The sequence below is a fragment of the Symphalangus syndactylus genome, chromosome 13 (assembly GCF_028878055.3).
Source record: "Symphalangus syndactylus isolate Jambi chromosome 13, NHGRI_mSymSyn1-v2.1_pri, whole genome shotgun sequence".
NCBI lineage: Eukaryota > Metazoa > Chordata > Mammalia > Primates > Hylobatidae > Symphalangus > Symphalangus syndactylus.
In genome coordinates, this window is record NC_072435.2 from 82,873,068 (window position 1) to 82,900,413 (window position 27,346).

Genomic DNA, 27,346 nt, shown 5'->3' on the forward strand with positions numbered 1-27,346 from the left:
AAGAAATAGAAATTTTTTAAGCAAGAGAATAATATGATCTGAGCTGAACACTGCAGAAAGCAATTTGGCAATAGTGTCAAAGTTGTATTAGAAGGAAAATATAAATTATTTAAATAGACCAAGTACAAAGCAGTAAAAACCAGCAGGAGGCATCAAAAAGGCAATGAAGAGATTTAAGAGACAGAGTTAGAATGCACAAGACACTGTTACTAATTGGAAGGGAAGAAATGGTAAGGGAGCAAAAACTAAGTTTTCAAGTTTCAGTGGCTGAGAAAATAGACTTTTTAGACAGAGGCATTCAGGAGAAGAATGTAGTTTTTGTGGTGGAAGCAGTCAAAATTGGGTTTGTACTCAACAGGGAATATACACAAATATGTCCAGAACAAAGAAAAATTAGATATGATTTATGAAAGAGAGATGAGAATCAGATTCAGAGGCACTGACTTGGTTTACATGCACAAGATGAAAAATCCCCACCGCAAAAGTTATAGTGCATCTCTTATTAGGAAACATGTTTGTATTTGGGAAAGAAACAGCAGGTGGTTACTGCAGATATCTAAAAAATATTCACTTTTAAACAAATCTTTCCTACTTATTAAAACTATAAATATGATGCTTAATTTTTCAGGGTAATATTGGGACAAGAAACAAAGAAAAATATAAATGGGACTAATATGCAAGTTTTGGGAAGTTCTTAGGTTATTTTAGTTTCAAATAACTTAGAAAAGTAAAAATAAATTACCCTCAGGTTTCACGTATTGATGCCCATTATGCTTACTTATGTCAGCAAATCAATTTATAGTTTTGAGTTCAAGTCTGTTGAATCAAAGTAGGTATATTCACAATGAAAATATCTACAGATATTCTTATATTTTAACTCAAGCACACATGAAGAATTACAAAATATGTATTTTAGCATTTTGAGCCAAAAGTTCAATGTTTATAGGCCTCAGGCAAATGCTCAATGCCTTCCCAAAGTATTAGGAACACAGCCAAGAAGGAAATTCACTCTCCATTGGAGGTTACTAAATCAACACTTGTTATATGAAATTCCTCATCTATTTCTACTGCTTAGAAAATTGAAAGACTAATCTTAATGTGAAAGCTCAATATAAAAACTACGTGTTATTTATGAAGCAGAAATTATGGTAAATAGGGCAAATCAAAGAGTAGTTATCAATCATGACTTATTTTAGCAATCTAGACTAATTTAAAATACAAAAATGTTGAATAAAAATATTTTATAATTGAGGGGATAGTCCTAAGAGATTATTTATACCAAAAGATATATGACTGAATTCTGGGAAGACATAAAAGAAGCTTGAGTTATTCTATAATTGTTTATTTAAACTTTATTTTAAAAAACTTGTGGTACCATAGTAATATCATACACCAGATATCAACACACTATTTCTCATTGGTTTTGAATTTATACTTTGAAGGTAATTCAATTTAGAGAGGAACTTGGGACAAAATCTCTCCTGTTGTGTATTTAATTGAAGAATATAAAGAAATTTCAAATTCAGCTTTAAAATTGTAATCACACAGTAGAGAATAGCAAGCTGAATACTGGATTCCCTACAAACAAGATGGCTAAATGTAAGTTGTTTAACAATTTTAAGGGAATACAAAAGAATAAATATAAAGGGCAAATAAACAAAATAGAAAATAACAAATGATAAAGCTATAATAAAGTGGTGGCATATCTTTAACTCCCAGTTTAAAATATTTTCATACTCCTCAAAACTGATTTTTAATCTAAGAGATTGACTTTATAAATATTCTTATAAATTGTACATATAGAATTTAAATATACAAATTCTGCATTTCATTTTAAACACATAAGCCTTTCCATCTATAGGTATTTGATCAGGAGTATCCAATGACAATATTTTATGTATCTCTATTTCATATTATACCATAAACCACCAGTGCCCTTGTTACCGCTGGAAACAGAATCATTATTACCTTTAAACCTAACTAGATTAGAGAATCATCTGCAAAAAACCCCAGAATTCTGAAAACTTACCTTTAAGATCCTGTTCTTGTAGAGCTACTCTTAGAAACAAAATCTGTATCTGTCAGTATTCTACCAGAGAAACACATATAATATATACACACAAATATGCATATACAGAGAGAGAGGGATTTATTTCACGGCATTGGTTTATGCAATTGTGGGGTCTGGCTTGGTAAGTCTGAAATCTGTAGAACAGAATGGCATGCTACAAGTTCTCAGGCAGGTGTTAATGTTCAAGTCCACAGGGGGTGTTTCTTCTTATTCAGAGACATTTCAATTTTATTCTTAAAATCTTTCAACTGATAATATAAAGTGCACCCAGATTACCAGTGATAATATCCTTTCCTTAAAGTTAATTGATTATAAACATTGACCACATCTTCTAAATACATACAAAAAACACTTAAATTGGTGTTCGGTTAAATAACTCAGGCATATAGCCAAACCAAGGTGACACATAAAACAAACTATCACAGGCAGTGAAATGAACAAACTAAGAACAAATGGGCCAAATAGAGAAAAAATAAGATGGTAGACTGAAATCCAACCTAGTAAGAATTACATTCTATGTTTTTTACTTTTACGTTTCAGACTTTTTGTCTAAACACAAATTAAAAGATAAATATTGTCAGGCTTGATGTAAAATAAGACCAAACTATATGCAATCTATAAGAGACAGCTTTTAAAAAAATTCTTTTATTGTTTACAGACAAGGCCTTACTCTGTTGCCCAGACTGGTGTGCAGTGGCACAATCAAAACTCAAAGCAACCTCTTGGGCTCAAGTGATCCTTCTGCCCCAGTCTCCTAAGTAGCTAGAACTACAGGTGTCTACCACCACACCTGGCTAATTTTTTGAATTGTTTTTGTAGAGATTGAGTCTCATTGTGTTGCCAGACTGATATTGAACTCCTAGCCTCAAGTGATCCTCCTGTCTCGGCCTACCAAAGCACTGGGATAACAGGCTTTGGGATACAGGATTGCATACCTAGTCTATAAAAGACAGCTTTAAGGAAAAAGCCAGAGATAAGTTAGAAGTCAGAGAAAAGACACTGTTTATCATGCAAATTCAGATAACAAGAAAGTTACAGGAGTTATATTAATTTAAGATAAAATGGGCTTCAAGAGAAAGATTACCAAAGATAAAAAGGGGCATTTCATGATAAAAGTGTAAATTCTTCAAGAAAACATATCAATCCTATATATGTATGCAACAAGTAACAGAACTTAAAAATAAGAAGACTAGAACTGGAAAGAGAAAACAATTACAATAATACTTCAAAACTAATTTTGCAAAATTGATAAAATAGGTAGAGAAAAAGGATAAAAAACACTTAATAACAAACTTGACCTGATAGATAATCACAGAACAGTACACCAAAAACTACAAAATATGCGTGATTTGCAGAAACAAAACAGTCTAATAAATTTACAAAAGTGGAACTGATACAAACATATATTCTGAGACTACAGTGTAATTAAATTAAAAATTCATAACTAAGATATACTAAGAAAATCCCTAAAACTGTATGTTAAACAAGCACGGTTTAAAATTACACATGTATTAAAGAATTTACAAAGGATAATAAAAAATGTTTTAGTTGAATCAAAATGAAAATGCAAAATACAAAATTTCTGGGATGTAGCAAAAGCAGTGTTAAAAAAATGGATAGTTCAAGAAAAGTTCAAATTCAATGACCTGATCTTTCACTTTATAAAAGTAAAAAAAAAAAGAAGAACGTAGCCAAAATGAATAGAAGAAATAAAACCAAAAAAAAAAAAAAATGAAAGTAAATCAACAATAGAAAAAAAAGTCAACAAAGAAAAAAATTCTCTAGCTAGCTTAAGAGAAAACACAAATCAACAATATCTGGAATGAAAGCGGGAACATTTCGTCCTATAAACCTTAAAAAATATAAAATAATATTATGAACAACCTCATTTTAATAAATTCAATGCATAAGATGAAATGTAAAAACACCCTAAAGGACAAAAATCACCGAGACTGTTACAAGAAAAAAATGTAAAATTCTGAAAGTAATGCATTAATGAAAGAAATTAAATTTGCAATTGAAAACTTCTTCACGAAAAAACTTCACGATTTGATGTTTTTACTGGTAAGAACTACTAAACATTTAAGAAAAAAATGTTACAACAGCTATAGCAACTCTTCCAGAAAGTATAGGAAAATAATAATTTCCATTTTATTTTGTAAGGCCAGAAATACCCTGCTAACAAAACCAAAAGCATTATAAATATTAAAAAAGAGAAAAAAGAAACAAAATGCTATAGCCTCAAATCTTTTGTAAACAGAAACACAGAAAATGTTTTTAAAATATTTGCAAATTGAATCCAGCAAATATAGAAAGGATAAAACATAATGCTCAAGTGGGTTTTGAAGATTCAAGGTTGGCTTCCCATGCATGCAAAAAAAAAATTTTTTTTTTTTTTTTTTACAATCTTAACAGAAAAAAAAATAGAGAAACCATATGATTAACTCAACAGATAATGAAATGGCATTTGAAAATATTCAACACTTGCTGATAAAAATTTTCCAGCATACTAGGAATAGAAATTCTTCACTTACAAAAAGGCATCTACAGGTAACTTACAATTCACATTATACGTGGCAGTGAGACATTTCATGCTTTTCTCAATAGGAGTGGAGTGAGTTTTCTAGTTTCTTGTTCTAGCACAAAAACACTCTTAGTTCTCTATCCAGGCAACACATATCCTTTATTTTTATAATATCCTAATTATAATGGAGCATTTCCTTCATGCTAGCAGGCAATTAGAAGCAACAGAAACAGAAAACTAGAGCTGGATTCAAGAAAATCAACTCTTTTATTTTGGTGGTCATAGCTTTTTGTGCTTCATGTTCTAGATATTTTCAACAGAAATATATGGAGTTTGTTTCTGTCCTTGCTGATATCCTAGGAGGATTCTGCAGAGCCTTTGCATAAACCACTTTGCCTCATTCAGAAGACAAGGATTTTTACAGAGAAAACATTATTATTGTTTCCCTTATAGTACAAGCCATGTCACATGATAAGTTCTGCTTCCCAAAGGATTGTCTATTAAAAGGGGAATGAATTTCACTTGAGCAGGAGCACAGGAAAGGCTTCTCAGTAAATACTGCTTTGAAATTCTGCCCTTAGTGATCATATAATTTTGCTGCATTTTCCCACTTTAAAGTTAGCATTGTAACATTTCTTATAAACTGACACTCTTTTGCCAGTGTCAAAATTACTTTGCAGAATCAAGTCATACAATACAGTGAAATTATATTTGGAAAATAGTTTTGCTGTATAACTAATTTACTTTCAATGTGACTGGTAGACACAGAGCATTTTCTATTTTCCTAGTCAAGGGTAAAAAACAGTTCTTAACATTAAGTGTGACAAGCATGTGAGAGGTTAGAAATGGCAGCAGTGGACTCTTTCCCCTCCCTGTCACTTACTGCACACTGAACTAATCTCAGCGTAAACAAAACACACATCAAAACAAGGGACTCTGGACACAAAAATAAATGAGGTTTAAAGAGACACTTTGGGAAGAAAATGTGATTTCCACATGATTTCCAAAATCCCAAAGTATTAATTAACATTGACATCTCAACACAAGTAGAAATTAACTTGATTGACAACACTCAAGCCCCATTGATGTAATAGTTGCAACTGTCCAACCGACTAATACAAAGCATGTAAAATGTATGCATTGCTAAGCTTTCTCTGATTTAGTTTATATGTCATTTGGTTTAGAAGGTTGTAACACTGACAGACACAAAAATGTTATGAGAAAGGAGATTCTATTGTTATGATTCACAGATTTCATTTTATATTTGGATTAGCAAAGTAAGTGACATTCTGTTGTCAGGTGGTGAATGGTGTTCTTCCACAAACAGGAAATACTGAAGAGGAAGGGGAGGGAAGAGGAGAGAAAAAAACACCATAAGCATCAGTTCCACATGCTTCTGGGGGAAAAAATAAACCAGTTGTTGGGATATATCATTTCTATACTGTAACATAAATTTTTCACAAACACATATTGATATTCACTTGCCCTCTCTGTCAATGCCCAGGGACAGAAAAGCGTTGCTCAATTAAACTCCCATCGACTTTTTATTAGAAATCTAATGGATACCAGAGGTGTCTACATACCAGACAACTTAGTTTAAAAAATCTAGTAGAAATGAAAACTACAAATATTTGAGAAGTTCTAAGTCATGCTTCTCATACTTTAGCATGCCTGGGAATCACCTCAAGGGCTTACTAAAACAAAGACTCCTAGGGACCAGGTCTAGATTGTGCCACGAGAATGTGCATTTCTGAAAAGCTCCCACGTGATACTGATGCTGCCAGCTTGCAGATGATGCTGAGTAACACTGTTCTTATCACCACCTGATAATATGTATGCCCGGGCAGATTAAATGAATACCTATATTAAATTCTATTACTGTTAAAAAGCCAGATAGTCAGGTTCAGCCTATAAATTTGTAGCAAAGTTGTCTTTTCTTATACAGCTATCAGAGGCAACTAGGAAAGCTGGAAACTATTTTTCAGATTCACAATCCTAACCAAGGATCTCTGTCTTTAAACTATCACAAGGACAAAAAACCAAACACTGCATGTTCTCATTCATAGGTGAGAATTGAACAATGAGAACACACGGACACAGAAAGGGGAACATCACACACCGGGGCCTGTTGTGGGGTGGGGGGAGGGGGGAGGGATGGCATTTGGAGATACACCTCATGATAAATGACAAGTTACTGGGTTCAGCACACCAACATGGCACATGTATACATATGTAACTAACCTGCACGTTGTGCACATGTACCCTAAAACTTAAAGTATAATAAAAAAATAAAGTACTTAGATGGTAGAACAATGGGTTTCATCAGAAAGATGACCATTACAAAAAGTGAGGAAAACATTAAGTGTTACATAAAATGTTTGTCTCATAGTCACCAATAACCACAGCTGCATATCTATATCTAGATTTGTTAAATTTGCCACTTCTAACAAAACAGTCTACTGGTCCTGATTCCATTATCATAAGTGCACAGGCTGAGGGGTGGAGTCAGGATTGTGATATAATCAAGACACCTCAAAATCTAAACCAAAGCTTTTTATAATAATTTTAAAGTGATTATTCTGAAATTTCTATATGAACTTTGACATTTATCCATTCATTCATCATAGCAATCTGAGTCTACTCAGGAGCTAGAAATCCACAGTAGGCTATACAGGGGAAGTTTAATATAAATTATTATCTATAACAAAAGTGTAGTTATAAGGAAACTCTATATGGTACCCTGGGGCTGAGGAAGAGTACTCAAGGAAGGACAAATCAGACCTTTTGGAAGTATGGTTCAGCCACAAGATAGCAGAGAAGTTCACTGGTTTAACCAGGCCAGAGTTAGTCTGAAGTTACTGAGTGAGCAATAGCCTACTTTCCAGGATTCAGAAAATCAGCAATTGATGGCATGAGCATGCAGTGGAAGTTTTGGTACCAACAGGGACAAGTGGCCTTCAGAGAGTGCAGGCCACATGAAGACTTATAGGAGTAGCACTGAGGTACATCTCCCTCTGTGCAACAGGCAGCTGTGAGTAAGTTGCACGGTACTTACAAAAAGTCTAAGTGGCGCTTGCTTGAATAGGAGACTGTCAGAGTGCACACTGTGCAGAGGCTCTGATTTCTGTGTCCAGGGCACTACAGAATGGTTATCTCCAGACTAACATCGCAAGGCCCCATTTGAACCATATTTTGGGACTGGCTGGGACAGTGCTTCATCTAATGTTCTAATATTCATACCCTCCCCTTCCTGTACAACATCTGTTTGTAAAGGAACACCATTCCCCACCTGACAGCAAAAATGCCTCTTACCTTTCCTAATCCAAATATAAATTGTAATGTGGGAATCATAAAAATGACATCTCCTTTCTCATAACATTTTAGCATCTGTCAATGTTATAACCTTTTAAACCTATAAACAAAATCAGGGAAAGTTTAGTGATGCATAAATTTCACATGCATATGTATATTAATATGCTGGGCACTTGGGACTGTTACTTTGAGAAAGCTTGAGTGTTGTTATTCAACTTGATTGTTGCTTATTTCATTGATTTTTCTCTATCTTAATATAGTTATTTCTTTTATTTTTACTTGGCATTGTGTACCTCATTCCACTTTTTTGGATTAAATGTTCCTTTTTTTTTTTTTTTTTTTTTTTAGTTTAAGGTCTTAGAAACTTAGATCACTGGTCTCAAACTTCTAAGCACCTAAAGCATAAATTTTCTTTGAAATATCGCTTTTACTGCAATTTACAAATTTTAGTAGGTTGTGTTTTGATTTTCATACCATTTCAAATATATTTTAATTTCTTTGTAATTTTCTCTTTGACCTATGGGTTGTCTGAAAATGTTAGGCAAAGTTCTGAAATATTTGAGTTTTTCATATATATTTTAATTAATTTCTAATTTAATATTTTGATTTTCAGAGAACACTCTGAATAATTTCAATTCCTTTAAATTAATTGAGGCTTTTACAGCCAAGCATATGGTCCATCTTGGTAATGTTCCATGTGCAATTGAAGGTAACATGCATTCTGTAACAACTAGGTGTACTGGTCTATAAATGTTAATTAGGTTAAATTAGTTGAAAATGTCCTTCAAGTATTCTACCTACTTCCTGGTTTTGTGTTTTTTACTTGTTTTGTTACTGACAGAAGAGTATTAAAATCACCAACTTTAATTGTGAATTTATCTATTTCTCTTTTCTGGTTTATAAGTGTTTGCTTTAAGTGTTTTACAGTTTTTATTTTTTTTGTGAATACACATTTAGGCTATTATGTTCCTGATTAATTTGCTTTTTTATCACTGGGGAAATGTCTTCTTTATCTTTGGTAATATTCCTTGCACTAAAATTAATTTTGTCTCATATGAATATAAGCATTTAAGCTTTCTTATTAGAGTTTGTACATTATATCCTTTTCCATATCTTTAGTTTTAAATCATCTATCTTTATAATTAAAATACGTTTTCTGTATAGTCTGGCATTGCTTTGTCTTATCCATTTTTGAGGATTACTACCTTATAATTGGTATATCTAATTCATGTACATTTAATGTAATTATTGATATAGTTGAATTTGTCTTTGTCATTGATTTTCTATTTTTCTCATAGAATATTTGTTTTCTTTTATAATTTAAATTAATTGAATATTTGGAATATTAAATAATATATTCTCTTTGGCTTTCTTTTCATTATTTATTTTTATACAAGGTGATCCATTGGGCAAATAGGCATCTAACTTACCACAGTCCCTGGACGCATCCATTTTGCAATGATTGTCATAAATTTTACTTCTCTGTATGTTAGAAAGCCCCCCCTTTTTTTTCGCATTCACCAACATGTTTACCATTTGTGTAGATCTTCTGTGCACATCCATCTACTTTATCTTTACTCCTTTGTCATGGCCTGAATGATCTTTGGAATTTCCTCAGTTAATTAAAAGGCCTCTCTTCTGACTGGCTAGACTTGAGGGGCTCTCAGCCTTGTTCCAACTCTGATAATTATTTCATTTGTAGGATCCCTCACAGTGGTTCTTTTTCATTTCTGTTTCTTTGTATGGGCCTGTAAAATCTTATCCTTTCCATGTATAACTTAGTACTTAGTAAAAAACTCAAGGAGATCCCTATGCAGATTTCTGGAGTTATTTTTCTCCATAATTTAAACAAAAACTGAAGCTGAACTCTATCTACCACTACCAAAAAAAAAAAAAAAAGGCTAGGCTAACTATTTAAATTTAGTTAATCTACACTTAATTTGTTTACTCTTTCTTCAGCATATTTTCTATCAAATAAATCAGGAGTATGAGTAAAGAGGCCACGGCAGTAAACCAGGTGATGGACAACAGTCTAGGAGTAGGTGATAGTGATGGAGACGAGGAGAAGTGGTTGAATTTGGACTATTATTTAAAGGTATTGCAAAATAGATTTGTTTACAGAGGATATATGAATCATTACAGATTAAGAAGAGTCAAAACAGACTCTAGGCTTTCTTGGCCTGATTAATTGGTAGATTCACGGTATCTATGAGGGAAAGTATCATGGGAGGAGCAGGTTTCAAAAGTGGCAGACATGAATATGATTTTGGAGGACATAAATTTAGTGAACCAATGAAGAGTAGAAGCTGGAAGTATAAGAAACACAGCAGGAGCAATATCCAGGAATAGTAAGTGGCAAGAAGGTGGAGGGAATAAACCTAGACAATCATTTAATAGGCAAGAAAAGAGAGTGTGGAGATACAGATACATCAAGTTGATAAATTTGATGCTGAAGTTTGTGTAAGTTTTCTTATGATCACTACTATTTTACTAATGTCAGGAAGGAAGAGGAGGTGATTTTAAAGTCGATTAGGGGTTTTCCAGGAATTCCAGGTGAACGAAGATAATTCTGGCTAAAGACATGGCCCACGAATGCCCTAAGTGTGAAATATTATCACTTACTGGATTTACAAAGGTGTGCTCTAACATAAAGACAATGTTGACTTAGTTAGATATTCTTAAATTCTCTAAAGATCTGAATTGACTTTAAAGTTACTTTGAAACAAAAATTTTTAAAGATTGATATATCTTTTTAGCTATTCTTATGATAGGTAAGTTTTGTTTTTATAGAAAATGTAAATAATGCAGTCTGAGCTTCCTTATAATTACTAATCAGAATGCAGAATCATCCTGTAGAGAAACACTTTGGGATTTCAGGTAATTAATAAATTTATATACTTTGGAAAATTTATAAAGGTGGAAAGGTCTTTTATCCCTTAATAGGTTGCTAGAGAATAAAACAGGAGTCTAAAAATTCTCCAAACACCTTCCTGTACAATTTCTGAAGGTGAATTCATAAACTAAGGAAAATAGGAGAAGAACACAAATGTTGCCCTGTCAGTAATGAAATTAAAACAGATGAAACAAAGACTGTCTCCTGACTCTGTTTTGTTAGGGTGAGAAGGTTAACATGAAGATCCAGGTTAAGACGAAAGATAATGAACAATCATAATTAAAAATCTATTTGATATATTTTCTTTACTTTGATTCTGTTTAAAAGGAATAATGATTCATAACATATTCAGAGACTGGGTTTTTGCTGCTAGCTTGTGATTCCATAAGGAATTTACTTATGATGGCAGCATAGCCTACAGAGCTGCTGATTCCCTATTTGCTGGTTTCTTTGAGATTTTGCTTTTTTCTTCCTTGTTTATTTTTTAAATAAAATAAAAGTGTACATGCTCATGGATTTTTAAATCACATATAACCTTCAGATTTTCATTTCAGCATTTGTATTTATGAAATAATTGCTTTATGTGTGTGGTGAGTTAAACAAAGATAAGTGAAATTAAACAGAGTACATTTTTGTGAAAGCATATGTTTGGGGACTGGGAAGTCAACAAGCTCCCTGAAGTGAACAAATCCTCCAGGATAACATGGAATGGGTATTTCCCACATTACAACCAATGGAGCAGGGGATGGAAGCAGTTTGCTCAGAAATCAGTTGTAAAGAATAATTATTTCACAAACAGCTACTCTCCATGTCTCAGACATACTTAACAAAACTAAAGAGTATCTAACCCACGCCTAACCTCAATAATATGAAAATAATTATCTATATATACAAAGAGAATATGATTAAACCTATCCAGATAACTCAAATTAATAGTACATTTTCAGAAACAGGTTGCTGTGATCTGAATGTGTCCCCCCCGCCAACTCCAAATTCTTAAGTTGAAATCTCATCACCAGTGTGAAGGTACTAGGAGGTGAGGTCTTTTGTGATAGCAGCACAAACTAAGACACAAATTTGTCTAGATAATCACTTAACTTCTTCACTTCGTTGACACGATTGAAACTGAATTTATAAGACTATATTGGAAAGCAGTGTGCAATAAATGATCAGGGCAATATCAGTAATAACCCAAATTCTTTACAAGGTTGCCCTGAAGACTCCCATAGCTGTCCCCCATGCTCCTGTCATCCAGTTTTCTAGTATTGTAAGAAGTTCAGAAATAGACTTTTATTCCTAGCTTCCAAAAGTTCTCTATGCCTTTCAAAAAAGATTTTTTAAAACAATTGTTATCCAATAGCCATTGTTGAAAAATCAGTCAATTTATAATAAACCTTGTCTACATTTATCAGATTTAATTTTTTTCCCAGTTACTAGAAAAAACAGTGATTTTTCCCCCTAACAATCACCACCTCTGTGGCATTTGGTCCCAACGGGTACCTCCAAATGAACTTTTTCCCAGAATTCTTTTAAGTCATGCTATGATGAGTGATATCTATAATTACATCTGTTATCTTATTCAAACAGTTATCAAAGTCTTTCCCTTAATTTGTATAATATAATTTGTATTTATATGTTATCCATGATTCTATGCTTTCTTAAAATATTAACATATTGACAGATTATTTCAGGTAATAAAATCGTAATTTCTTCTTAGAAGTGTAACTGTTTCCCAGCAGAATCTGACTTCTCAATCATATTGGTATTTAGTAATCTACAGCCTTTTTGTTTAAAATTGACTTTTTATTTTCATTCTGTTCACTTTGCATTTCCAAGCAATTCTAAATGTCTACCCTGCAGGGCTGATTCTGGCCAGGATCCATGGTCTTGACTTTTCCTAAATCAAATATAAGGCTGTATCTATCAAAAGCTGGGAAAATCGAAGGGAAAAGAGACAACAAAAAGGAATCCTAAAGGATGTAGTGAATTCTATAAACCCATTTCTTAGAGTCAAAACCAAAACTTTGGCTTTTGGTTAATAATTATGTTGGAGGAGAAATTTCTGGAGCTTATGCAGTGAGATGATTAGGTTGAGAAGCTGAGGATATTGTAATGGCTATCCAAAATTTGTCTATGATACAAACAAAACTAATTTTTCTCTCTCTGCACAACTTTCCATTTCTAGTAACCCTCACAAGATGTACCGGGCCCATCAAAATACATTCTCTTGTCCAATTAATTCTTAAAAAGAAAACTTCTTTATTGGAAAAGTAGATGAGAAAATGTCTCTGCATCCCATGTAACTTTCCCTACCTCCTCAGTAAAAAAATAACTGATTTCCTATTAATGACACTCCATAGGCTTATGGGTCCCACTGATGGAGATAATGAAAGTAGCTAATACAAAAAAAAAATCTTAAAATTAGCCTTGATGCCTGAACATCACTGAGTCCTCAAAGTTATTTTCTGAGGAAGCCTCCTGAATTAGGAGAGATTAGGTTTGGTAGTGCTAAAAAAATTATTCTGACACTTCTTAAACTGATAAGGAAGACTTTATTCAAGACTATTGCAATAGGTTTCAAGATGATCACCATAGAGAAAACAAATAGAAAAGAGAGCTGAGGATTTATTACCAACTAGCAGAGAAAGGGGGATCAATAGATGGAAAATTATTGAGACATTAAGGGTAGAAGAATTCTTTCTAAAGTGACTTAAGAGTCTTGCTTAAGACAGGTCAAGGATTTATACATCAAAGGTGGGAGATGAAGAACTTGAACATTTATAGAGGATTATCAGATATCAAAAGTCGAGGGGAGTCTCACTAAACTGACTTAGCAGAATTCCTGCCCAGAAAGAACAGGACAGAAAGGAAGGCCAAGGATGAGACCTACTCAAGAAGAGGACTTGGAGGAACCTAAAGTTGGTCAAGGAGAGAGTCTGTCAATAATATGTTTTACAGTCCAAAATGACAATACTTCAACAAAATATAGATTCATTTTCCTTTAATCTCAGCCTGGGGCTAAAATAAAGCTTCATCACTTAAGGAAAACAGGCTCTTTTTAGCTTGTGGCTCTCTCATCCTGAAGACATGGCTTACAATTCATGGTTCAAAATGGCTGCTTGACTTCTAGCAAAGAGGATAAACATTCCAGCCAGAAGAAAGAAGAAAAAAATGAAGAAGTCTACTCTCATTCCATAAGCTTATTTCTTGGAATTCACACATACTTTATCCCCTTATAGTCTCATAATCAGACTATACCCCAATAAACATTTTCATCTTCGAAAGACGCTAGGGAATGCAGAATTTATTTGACTAGCTGTATAGCCAGCTAAAAGAGATGAGGAATTCTACTATTCAGAAATAGAGGATGAATATACGTATTTGGGAAAAGAGTTAATGAATATTTGGAGACAACTAGCTGCTTCTGTTACAAAATCAAAAACAGTGGTAGAGGAAGTGCCTTCAGAACAAGCAAAAGACACCCTCACTAACAGTTCTTTTTCATAAACTCAACAAGAGCTTTATGCATCAAATATTTGCCTTTTTTTCTGAAAACCTGGAGCAAAGAATATCAACTGAGATGAGAACAGAAGATTCAGTGGTTTACCAAGATAAACTCCACTTCTGTCATCAACAAAGATATAAGTTTCCTGTTACTGGCTTAGATTTCACTTAAAAATCATGATAAGTGCTTTGATACAACGTCTTCTGTTGCCCCAATAATATTATTTTGTAGAAAATACAATATGCAGGCACAAGAACAGACTTAAAAATACCTTGAATTGGGGGAGGGGAATATCATCTGTTATAAAAAGTCTATCTCATGACTTTTCTTATAATTTCAATGATCTATGCTACTTAACAAAACACTCTGCAAACCTAATGACTTAAAAGAATAGCCACTACTCTTATTTGATCATTACACACTGCATACAGGTATTAAAATATTAAATATAACCCCAAATAAGTACAACTATTATACATGAATTAAAACCAAAGAATAGCCATATTATTTGCCCATGATTCTTTGGTTAATGAAATCAGGTAGGACTCAGCAGTCTTGACTCATCTCTGTTCCATTTGGTTCTGGCTAATGTGGCTATCCTGGGGCAGGAGAATTCAACTTGACCTCACTCACCTATCAGCCTGCAACTCTGTGGCTGGTTGCCAACTGGGACACCCAAGCTCTCTATCTACATAGTTTCTCTCTTATGTTTTGTCATCTTCCAGGTTCTCTGTATGTGCATTTCAGAAGGATAACTCAAACTTCTTCATATAGAAAGCATCTGCGAAGAAAGTGCATATGCAGAATACAAACAGTATTCTTGCACCATATCCAACTGGTCAAAGCAAGCTACTAGGCCAGCCTAGATTTACGGGACAGGAAATAGATTCCACCTCTTGCCGGGAAGAATGGCATATACATGTAAGGTTGTATGCAATTGGTAGTGGGCATTTTTTGCAGATAGTCAGACTTGTAACCACAATAGTTTATAACCTTATCCCCAGTCAGAATACATTGACTACCTCCTCAAGCCACAAAGTCTCAACCAATTAGTCAGACTTGAGGTCCAGTATCTTGTGATCTACATCAAGTCTGGATGTGACTATGGTTTATCTTGATCTGATAACCTAAAAATAAAAGTTTATTTCTCTTCTCCTGACCCACACAAAGAACATGCAAAGGGTAGTGCAGCTCATCTCTACTGCACATGTAACTGGCTTGAATGGTTCTACCATTGTTGGATTATTCAATATGGCCTCACTTACTTATCTGGGGGGCTTGGTGCTAGTTTTGGATTAGGGTATCTTGCTTCTTCTCCTGGGGCCTTTCTCCATCCTGTGATCTCTCACCCTCTAGGGCTTTTCTTTCTCCACATAGCCACCTAGGAAGAAGATCCTAGATTCTTTATAAAAATGCTGGTTTCCAAAAAATAAAATAGAAAACTTACATGAAGCCAAAAAGTCATACGATATCACTTTCACCACATTCTTTTTGTCAAATCAAGTAAAGTCCAGCCCAAACTCAAGAACAGAGGAAATAAATGCCTCTGCTTGATGGGAGGAACACTGTGAATATACAGAAATTAAAAGAATTGTCAGCAGCCATCTTTGCAGACAACCCAACAAAGTTAATATTCAGGCCTTCATGTTCATTCAAAAAACTCTGTGTTTTTTTCACTTTTGCCTAAAAGAAGATTTTGGGGACCTTTTCATCATCTCCTCTTACACATTTTTGACACAACCCAGAACCTCTTTATATACTTTATGTTTGATCAACACCATATCATTGGGGCTTTTTTTTGCCCCATCCCATATTGATTTACCTATCAAAGAATATTTCAAAACATGTATGCACAATGATTAATATTTTAATATCAAATTCCTGTATAAGAATACTTATTAATGTAAGGTGCTAAGACAAAACATGATAGAATAAGTAGTGAGGCATATATAAAAGGAGAGAGCTTCTGAAAATTATTTGCATCCCATTATAGCAGTTTAGGATTATATCTTCCTTAGAGAAATATAGTAGAATACCAAATTATTCAACTTACAGGAATTTCAGACCCATATTTTAATAACTTACTGTAATAGAACATAATAAGTACATTAAATAGTATTATTGGAACTAAAAAAAAGTGATGTAATCTTAAGCTTCTTTAGTGAAAGAGTCGTGTCCACAGGCCAAGAAGAAAGATTTTCTCTGAATTTTGTAATGTTCAGAGTATATATGCAATATTTCGCCAAGTCCTAGGATTATATTCAAAAAAGAACACTGATAATGACAAGATGGTCACTGAGGTAATCTTAAAAGAATGTGTTATGATTTTTGCGTTTGAATTTATATTACAGAAGAATGAGAAATAAGGTAGTTATATTCTTACTTATAGGCTTATGTAAATAGTAATACTGTGTGTCATTTCAGAAAGTTACTGAAAATCAGTGGTAGAAATTTCAAATCAGTACATTGCCTCTCAAATTAAGGAAACTTTAGACCACCAGAGGCACAAAACAGATTGGACTTCAGGTAATAATTTAATAGTCACAAAAGCTATATTTCTAGTTTAAAAACTGGCATGGCATAGAAATACGTACATATATATGTATAATATATACATATATATTATACATATGTATATATTTGTATGTATGAAATAGTGAATATCCACCTAAAAGGGCGAGATGGGGAAAGAATTCCTCGATGAGCGGTCGGAACAAATAAAAATAATGAGTAAAAATAATGCAAATAATCTCTAAATTATTTCCTAACTTTGTAATCCTATGATTCACAAAGGAGGCAGAGTCTCCTTGTATCCCATCTAAAAATGTTAATCAGTGAAAGAAACAAAACAGTCATGTCATAAAACCGTCTAATATTCTGTCAGTCTGTGCCTTTGAGGAAATTATAGCACACCACCACAGTACAACAGCCATGAAAGGAATGTTGGAATAGTAATGACATTTTTTTATACTATCTATCATTTTAATTCTTCTCATTTTTTTTCTTTAGATGTGTTTATAATAAGGTGTATGCCTTTTAAAATTTTTATTCCATTTTCATGATTATTAAAGCTCATGTGCTACTGGCCAATGACTATATCTACTTAATTTTCTCTATATTAAGCTAAGTAAAAACCAAATAAATGTTAACTCAAGATTATTTAAGATTATTTTATCTCTGATGATTATATGAGTTTTTATATAATGTCATGAATTAAAACTAATATTTCAAGCCTGGATAATTCAATATAAGAAGATACTTATTATCAATGTATAAACACATACACTTTCTCTTACACACATTATATATATATATATGCAATTTCACAGATATGTGATTTCACAGAAGAAATGGATTCTATCTTTCTCCAGTCTCTAACACTGAAGATATTAATTTAATAGCGAAAGTGAAATTAACCATACAATATCTCAGAAAAAAGAGAGACCCGCTAAAGCTTATGAAAGTTTTATTCTGAAATAATTTTTGGAACTACAGGAGTCTGGATTAAAATAAATAAGCATTTGAGAAGTGCCAGCTTCATCTTTCACATGCACAGTTTTACTTTTGTCGTGCTACATTGTACTTAGGTAGAGATAACTGAGAAATTTTACTTTTATGGGTCAATATTAGAATTCTTGTCCATCATACATGTAGGCATACATAATGCTGTTCTTGGATCCAGAAAATAATAATAAGCAATATTTACTCTTATACCTACTATCAATATTTCAAACTGAAATTTCTTGGAGTTAATGTAGAGAAGTTTCTCTTTTCTCCCCTGTGAAAGAATAGCATTTGTAAATACACTTGACAGATCATTGGCAGTACACCACCTATAAAACTGTCTTTAGAGAAGTTATGTTTGCTTTACCAACCAACAATTTATTATTCTTGTCAATAAATTTCCATTGAAATATTTTCTTGAAGTTGAAATTTTCAAAGCAGAATAAAGACAGTTTTATTGACCCATTCATTTATACTATTAAAACTGGCATCTTGACTGGCATAAATCAAATAATCATTTATCGAGTAGAAGAAGCATAAATAGGACATTGCATAATATATAGGAAACACTTTAAAAATAAATCAGTGAATTTAAACCTCATTTAAACTATAAATTTGAGCACTCATCATCAAAAATCAGAAAAAGGGATTATTAAGTAATTTTAGTGTAAGGTTAAAAGCACAGCCTCTAAATATGAGATAAAATAGCTCTGCTTCTTGAAAATTATATAACTCTGGGAAAGTTCATTTCTTTGAGCCTTAGTTGCTTGAAATGTCAATATGAAAGCCAATACTAAACACTTAGGTCATTATGTGCATTAAATTAGATAATATACATATGTTGCTAAACTCAAAACATGGCAAACAGTAAGCTCTCAATACATGGCAACTATTAGTAGTAGCAATTCAAAATTGCAATATTCTCATAACAAGCAAGTAAAATTATCCAGCTAGTTATAAATAGGAAATGAATTGAAATGTTGCTAATTTAGGCTAGTTCTCCTGAGATAGTCCATTTTTGCCTGGGTTATCTAAACACAGCATCCATATTTCACTTTACAGTCATAGCTAATGGCATAATTTTAACAAGCTGTTTCAAATACACTTACTCAGCTCCACTCCTGAATTCACAGGACAGAGGTCAGTTACAAGGTCATGGTGAGAAACTACCCATGGATTTTAGCTGGATTACCATAATTTGCCTTCATCTCTACAAAAAAAAGTAAAGTAAGGATTTTTCCTTCTTTCCTTCCTACAGAGAAAATATTGTATCACCCTAAGGAGCCAAAAGAAAAATAAATGTCCTTTTGTCTTTTCTTATTAGCAACTTTAATTTCAGGGTTAAAGAAAGATTGGTTGGGCAAAAAAGACACTCTAAGTAATATGACTTTAGAAGATATTGAATAAAAAGTATATTTTCCACAAAATATTTAATGACATCATACATAAATCATCACACTAAAACCCAAATTGTAAATTGACTCAGGGGAAGTTACAAAGGTTAGAGCTTAGACAAGTAATAAATGAGGAGAATATCTTCATTACCTTAAGGGAAGGTGTTGTATCAGGATGAAGGTTTTCTGCAGAACTGATTTATTAGTGCTTTCAAGCAAAAATGTACTAAGAATCTTGTTCATAAAGTTCTCCAGCTGTTAATTCATGCTGTTCTATTTGCATGGATGCTGTGTGTGTATATTTGCTTCCTGGCCACAGATTTTCCATTAAAAGTAACATGCAATCTTTTTCTTAAGTAGCAGAGAATCACAATGATATGGTTTGGCTGTGTCCTCACCTAAATCTCATTTTGAATTGTAGTTTTCATAGTCCCCACATGTGGTGGAAGGGACCCCGTGGGAGGTAACGGAATCATGGGGGCAGTTTCCCCCATGCTATTCTCATGATAGTAAGTTCTCATGAGATCTGATGGTTTTATAAGTGGCTTCCCCTTTCGCTTGGCTCTTATTCTTCTCCTTCCTGCCACCATGTGAAGAAATATGTGTTTGCTTCCGCTTGCACCATGACTGTAAGTTTCCTGAGGCCTCCCAAGCCCTGTGGAACTGTCAGTCAATCAAACATCTTTCCCTTATAATTTTCCCAGGCTGGGGCAGTTCTTTATAGCAGCATGAGAATGGACTAATAACATAGGAATTTTGCACATTGTTGTTCTCCGCTTTAACTCTGTTCAAGAGGGTTACTCAATATCTATATTTCAAATTCTGTAAAGACTGTGGTGTGCAGCTGCATTTCACATCAAAATGAAAGAAGCCACCATCTCTCCTTGTCACCCAAGCTCAAAATGTTAAAATTATTTTTTATTCTCTTGCAACCCCAACCCCATGTAGCTATTTTGTCCAGTCTTGTCAATCTCACCTCCAATACATCTCTCATGTTAACCCTCTCTTTTCCAGGCTGTCTGAAAATAAGAGAGCAAATCACATGACCTTTTGTCTGTTATTATCATGGTGTCCTAAGTGGTTTTTCCAACATCTAGCTTCCCCTTATCTAGCACATTCTTTTTACAAACAAAGTTTAGTCTGCCTAAAGTACCTCACTGATCACACCACTTATCTGATCCAAAGTTTTTACAGGTTCCCTGTGGCAGAAAATAGCTTATTATAGATTCAACACATATCCGAAGCTCAGAGAAATTAAAAATCTATAAGCCTTACATTATTTAATTCATACAATAATTCTGTGTCAGGAAAATACAAATGTTAACATATGTATTATTACTTAAGGTTGTAAACTGGATGTTTATGGAGGTGATAATTAACTTGCTATGACATCACTGAACTAGAGCTAATTAGTTCACCCTGCATCAAAGGACTTTGGATACTCTTTTGAACACAGGTACGGCAGAGTTGTGAAAACATTTTTTTAAAGGTAAAATGAATTTATTTCAATAGATTAATATCAAATCAAAAAGCAGAACTTTGATTTGCCAACACAGCTCTTATGACACCTCTCAAATCTAAACCATCCTAAATGCTCTCCTCTCATTCTTTTCAAACAGTATCATGATACCTTTGTACTTTCCTCTCCCAGATGTAAATTTTAAGGGGAACATAGAATTTTAAACTAACCCTATATATAGAAGTGAAAGCAGGGAAGATCCATATATGTTAAGTTTGAGATTTTGGTTTCTGGTTTTGCTTGCATATTTTTCTTCTGTCTTGCTTTTCAATGAAACTTCTACTGCTATTAGATAGGTTATTTAAAATGTTATTATGCAGAATTAGAAGAAAATAAGAGAATGAAGGGAATAAAAAAACAGACTGCTTGTGTAGGCTAATGCCTAGGAAAGGAAATGACTCAAGAAATTTGGATAAACTGGAAATGTAACAAAAATAGATGTGACAATCTAGTTTAGTGGAATATGTTGCCTGAGGTCTCCTTTGGATTGTTCTTCTGGAACTATCAACAAAGATGCCTTCTCTTCTTTCTGGAATTACACATTATAAAGCCAATGTAAGCTTGAGCTGCATGCAGCTATTTTCCTGAATGCACAGACCTAGCCCTCTTAAATTGGAGAAGATGAGACCTTGCAGAGAAAATGAGGCCAGGGAGAGAGGGAAACTAAGAAAAGCAAGGTTGGTTCTGTTCTCCATAATGGCCTCTGAAAATGCAAAGTTTCCCCATGACTGTAAGTATTTGCTTTTCTGAGATCTCTAGTTTGGTTGATGCTTGTAGCACTGATAATTCTTCATTCCTAGAAAATTTGGCTTTACCATTTCTACACCCATAACAAAAAATATTAATTGTTTAGTGTAACAGTCTTGTGTGACTGTTCCCAACCTATCTTGCCAATCTCATGTATCACTGCTCTCCCTACTTTACATAAACTTGTGTAATCTCTGTTTACAGCACAAATCCTGGGCTGTCCCGATTGTCGGTTTTCATGATGTTCCTTCATTCAGAATATCCATTTATTCACATCTGTACACATAAGAGACTGGTCACTGGAATTTGACCTCATAGTTAAAAATCCTGATCCTGTTATTCTTTTTTAGTAATTTAACCTCTCTGTATCTCAGTTTACTCATTTGTACGTGAGAATAATAATAGTCCTTCTTCAGAGGGTCCTTAGAATTGAGATAAATAACAAATTCCTGGCACCTAATTAACACTCGTTAATTGTTAGCCATCATCATCATCATTGCTGTTATTATTCTCCAAGTCCTAGCACAATGTCTCACTTAAAAATTTTGCCTTTTTAAATGGAAAGAAAAAAAGCTTTTGTCTAAGAATTCTCATAGTTCCATAGTTCTTAGGCAGGGAAATCTTAATTCAAAAGATGGGTAAGAGGTATAAATTCAAAGATCTTTCAGCAAAGTAGCTCTCTACTCCTGTCACCCCTTTCTAAAGTAGAATATAACCTGTATAATAACTACAATAAATATATTTGCCTTTCCCTTGTCTTTCTACTAGTTCAAACCATGATGATCATAATCTTGGCTGCCCTTTGGGCTTACATGCTGACACTCAAATTTGTTAGTCTCAGGTGTTTTTATTTGTTATTTTCATTTACCTTTTTTGTGGTCTGATGATTATTAATCTCATCTTTATGGCACAAAGAAAATTGAAAGAGAAGACTATAATCCAGTATTTTTAGTTCTCAACCAGATGTCTACCATTGCTACAAGTTGAGGGAGACAAGCAAAGGAGTTATTCTATGTAAGAACTCCAAACATCAGGGTAGTGTCCAGGTGAACCAGAGTGAATCATAGAAAGCTCTGGTTGAGGTAGTGGCAGAAATTTTCTATTACCAAGGAATGCCATTCTTTTGTATCTCTTGTATACAAGTTAAGGGTTTTTCATAAACTCCTCATTTAAAAACCCTGTCCTAGGCCCTTAGCTGATCATGGCCCTCTAGATGCCATACTTCAAATGGCAAAGAAAAAGAGAAGATGATTCCCAAGACCTAGGACTAGCCAAGCTTAAGGGAGGCACAGCTAGGCATTTCCAGGTAGGGTTAACCATCCCAAGCAGAACCTGGGTAGTTGTTTCCATAGCAACCAGCTGCGAGAAGCAAGAGCAATCTGAAATTTGTGAATTCCCAAACACTGCATCTAAAGGTTCATGCTGCGAAGACTTCATGGCTTCTATTTTGTTAAAATGAATCATTCTTTCATTTGATAAAAATTTATTAAAGGCAGAGTTACCATGCTAATAGGAGATAAAATAGTGAACAAAATAGACATGATGATATATGTCCTCACAGGGCATATATTTCAGGAAGGAGTTAGACAAGGAAACTAGAATTTACTTTCAGAAGAGTGAATAGGGCTTTGATAAAGGCACATACAATGTGGTACAAATTGGTCAATTAGCAGAAGCAACCAACCACGCCAAGGAGGTTTAAGAAAAGCATTCTGGAGGAAATGCCATCTAAGTTGAAATCTACAGAGCACATAAATATTCACGCAGTTAACCTTGAAGGAAGAGTAAATTATCACATAGAACAGGGATAATATGATCAAAGATGCTCATATCCCTAAACATTCTACTTGTCACAAAATGGCCCTTTAGCCTTTCCCCACATTTTACAGTTTTAATCTCTGAAGCATTTATAATGAGAAACAGAATAAACATTTTTGCCTGAATAACTACAGAACTTTGGAGTTAAATTAGCTGATATAATTTTACAAGCCATATCATAGTTTTTTAGATCAAAGACTAAACCCTACTCACCAACATTTCAAGAAGAAATAAATGAAGAAAAAATGTTTGCCAATAGGATAGTGGATTCATATGTGTTTGAACAGGACTGTTAATAAACTATAGATGTTCTCTCATTTGATAAGAGCTTGTGGCTCTGTATAGTACAGCTGTGGCTCTACTATAAGTTAACTAGTTCAACCCAATGAGTCAGAAAGGCCAGTAAATACAGGATAGTCAGGGATAATGACGACCTTCATTTTTCTTACCTGATAGGACCATAACGGGATTTCCACTACAATAAGCTCCTTGGCTTGTTTTCAACATATAACACACCCCCTGCCAAAAGATACACACACACACCCCCACCCACCCACCCACACACAAAAAAAATTCTCATAGTAGAAGAAATAACAAATGACTTGTGTCGTGGTGAGTTGAGAAAAACAGCTGTGTTCATCCCAGTCAATTTTTCACTCCTTAAGGAGAGTACATTCTAGTCTTCTTGGGACCATGTGGCAATTACCCTTCCCCTATGAACCATGACTGAGGTGGCCTAGCTGTCTCCATGATGCAGCCCAGGAAATAGGGGGAAGGAACTATCAACAAAGGGATACAGAGAAGGGAACAGGGGTATTCGCTTTTCTTGGGAGCTCAAACAGGTTATGAACAACTGACCTAGAAACACTGCAGATTTTTTCTGTGGCAGTCTTGTAAACCTTACAAATGCTAGCAAAAGATGAGTTACAGAAAGAAATTTGTGAATAGCTTAAATTTTGAAATTTTAAACAGAAAAACCCTGTGAATATTTCTGGAGCATCAGATGCTTTCTAAATTTAGAGCTTGTTTCTAGTGTCCTTAGCAGAATAAATTTCCACTCATTTTTAAAACAAATATCTATTTTAATATTTATTATTTTTCCTTTTGTGTTTCTATCATCTGCCAAATACTGTCTTAGGTATTGGAGATAAAGCAATAAACAGATAAAAATCTTCATACACGTATGTGTAGGTATAGGTAAGTGTGTACACATAGTGTTAGTGATGAGTGCTAAAGAGACAAAAATAATATAGAGAAGGGGATTATAAAGTGCTGGAGATGGGGTGTGTTACTGGGAATGTGGATCTATAGTTCTTGTCTTCTTGGTGAAAAGAATTAAAGCAAGAGACACACAGCAATTAAGATATCAGTGTAAGGCAGTTTATTGAAAACGCAAAAGTGCACTCTGAAAGGCAAGTCAGAACAGGCCATTTGAAGATGAGACGATAGTGACTGACACTGGGGAAAATTCCCTTTATGGGAGTCTTACATGATTATTCACAAAGTGGGAGAAAGAGGTGTTACTAATAAGCATGTTCTGGGTGGTCCTCTGGGTGCACATGTGCTGTAGCTGTACATGGCAGTACATATATTGTATGTTCCATTTTTATCTTAAATCTCCACAGAGGGTTGTGTTTTTTACTATTATCATGAGTGAAAGGTCACTCTTAGAACAAGTAAAAGTTCAGGTATTTCTTCATAGCAATGCAAGAACAGACTAACACAGAAAACTGGTACCAGAAGTGAAGTATTGCTATAAAGATATTTGAAAATGTGAAAGCAGCTTTGGAACTGAGTAATGGCAGAGCCACTGCACTCCAGCCTGAGCAACAAGAGCGAAACTCCATTTAAAAAAAAAAAAAAAGCATGTGGTACCTCCCTCATCTCTTCTTCCAACTTCAGCCAGATATGCCTGCTTCTCCTTCACCTTCCATCATAACTGAAAGTTTCCCAAGGCCTCCCCAGAAGTCCTATGCTTCCTGAACAGCCTGCAGAACCGTGAGCCAATTAAACCTCTTTTCTTTATAAATTACACAGTCTTGGGTATTTCTTTATAGCGATGCAAGAATGGACTAATACATTGCCTGACTTACCTATTTATTTGGCTCTGAGTAAAAGTATTGAGTCATGGCTAGTTTCTATTTCAAATGAACAGGCACAAGGAGCATCTTCAATCTGGGAATTGAAGTAGGATGTAGGGAAGGCTTGTCACACAAGAAAGGAAGATAAATACAGGTCAAAAATTCACCAGTTTCTAATCTGGTCAAGGTCTATCCCTATACATATAATTACTAACACATTTTTTCATTGGATATCTCTAAATTATGCTCAATGGCCCTTTTCTGTGTCCTAGTATTCTTTTTACATGAAATTCTAGAAAGTGCGCCTCTATATCCTATTTTCCACAGACATATGCCTCTGTTTATTTACTGCCAATGTATTCGTTTGCTAAGTAGAAAGAGTCATGATGATGGCTTCCAGCTTTGCTTTATGTACAGCTTCAATTATCGGTTGCAGCTGGTGGAAAGCACCTCTTACACTCCCCTATCCATTTTTTCCAAGCAAAACCTGGTAGATTTTAGCTCTCTTACTATCAAATTTACTAAAATGATTACTACTTTTTTATGTCTGCCTTTGCATTCACAACAATTTCTTAACCACTTTTGTAAATTTGCCAAAATGTTAATTGCATTTGAAAGGGCAAGCAAACTAAAATGTATAAAACAGTATACCAAAAATAGACATTTGAGGAAAGAGAAAAGTAAAATGAAACAAAAAGAGGAACATGTAAGGCTCATTTTAAAAAAATTCCAATTATCATATTATAATATGGGCAAAAAACTTCAGTTGTCTGCAGAAGAATTTTAAAAATTATACCACATTCTTAAAATTCTTAAAGTTAACACCTTTAAAGTAGTTCTCTATCTAGTTGGTTTAAATCCTGATAATTTAGTGTTAATACCAGAACAATTAACGACATAAGTTACTCAGTTTTGGAGAGTCTGAAAAAAATTTCCTAAGAAATTTTAGTTAATTCCTAAATTCTTAAAATTTTATTATGTAAATATTCCCTGGGATTTTGTTTTACATTTCATATCTTCTTCATAATAAATTTTCTAATACTCAGTTTGATGTGTAAAGAAAATATTTATTGAGGAATACATGCAAGTTCATGGAAAAAATGAATGTTAAAAAAACCATCAACAACCATCTTTCTCTTTTTTTTTTGAGACGGAGTCTCGCTCTGTCGCCCAGGCTGGAGTGCAGTGACGCAATTTATTGAGGAAATATATGCAAGTTCATGGAAAAAATGAATGTTAAAAAAACCATCAACAACCATCTTTCTCTTTTTTTTTTTGAGACGGAGTCTCGCTCTGTCGCCCAGGCTGGAGTGCAGTGACGCAATCTCGGCTCACTGCAAGCTCCGCCTCCCGGGTTCACGCCATTCTCCTGCCTCAGCCTCTCCGAGTAGCTGAGACTACAGGCGCCCGCCACCACGCCCAGCTAATTTTTTGTATTTTTTAGTAGAGATGGGGTTTCACCGTGGTCTCGATCTCCTGACCTCGTGATCCGCCCACCTCGGCCTCCCAAAGTGCTGGGATTACAAGCGTGAGCCACCGCGCCCGGCCTATCTTTCTCTTTTTAAAACAGAAAGGTGTTGAATCAGAGTAGATACAGGTCCTACATGATTCATAATAGAATAACTCATTTATAACAAAACATCTAATATAAAACAGCAGAAAAATTTAAAAATATCAAATCTTCACTCCAAGCTGAAAAGATATATTTGCATAAGAGTAAGCATTCTTTAGAGTTGGTTTGAAACTTAACATCTGAATGAGAATATAACTTGGCTATAAAGATGCATTCCAACTTTTGTATCATGTGAGCTAAGAAAATCTAATTCTAGATAACCTTCCAAGAGCTCAAAGTAAAAGCCAAGTAACATTTCTAATTATTTTAAGTCATGTTATACTAGTTCTTATAATTTAAGCAAAATCTGATATCCTTAAAAATCACTCAATTATTCACCATTAGTCATTTCTCATTTTATATTTG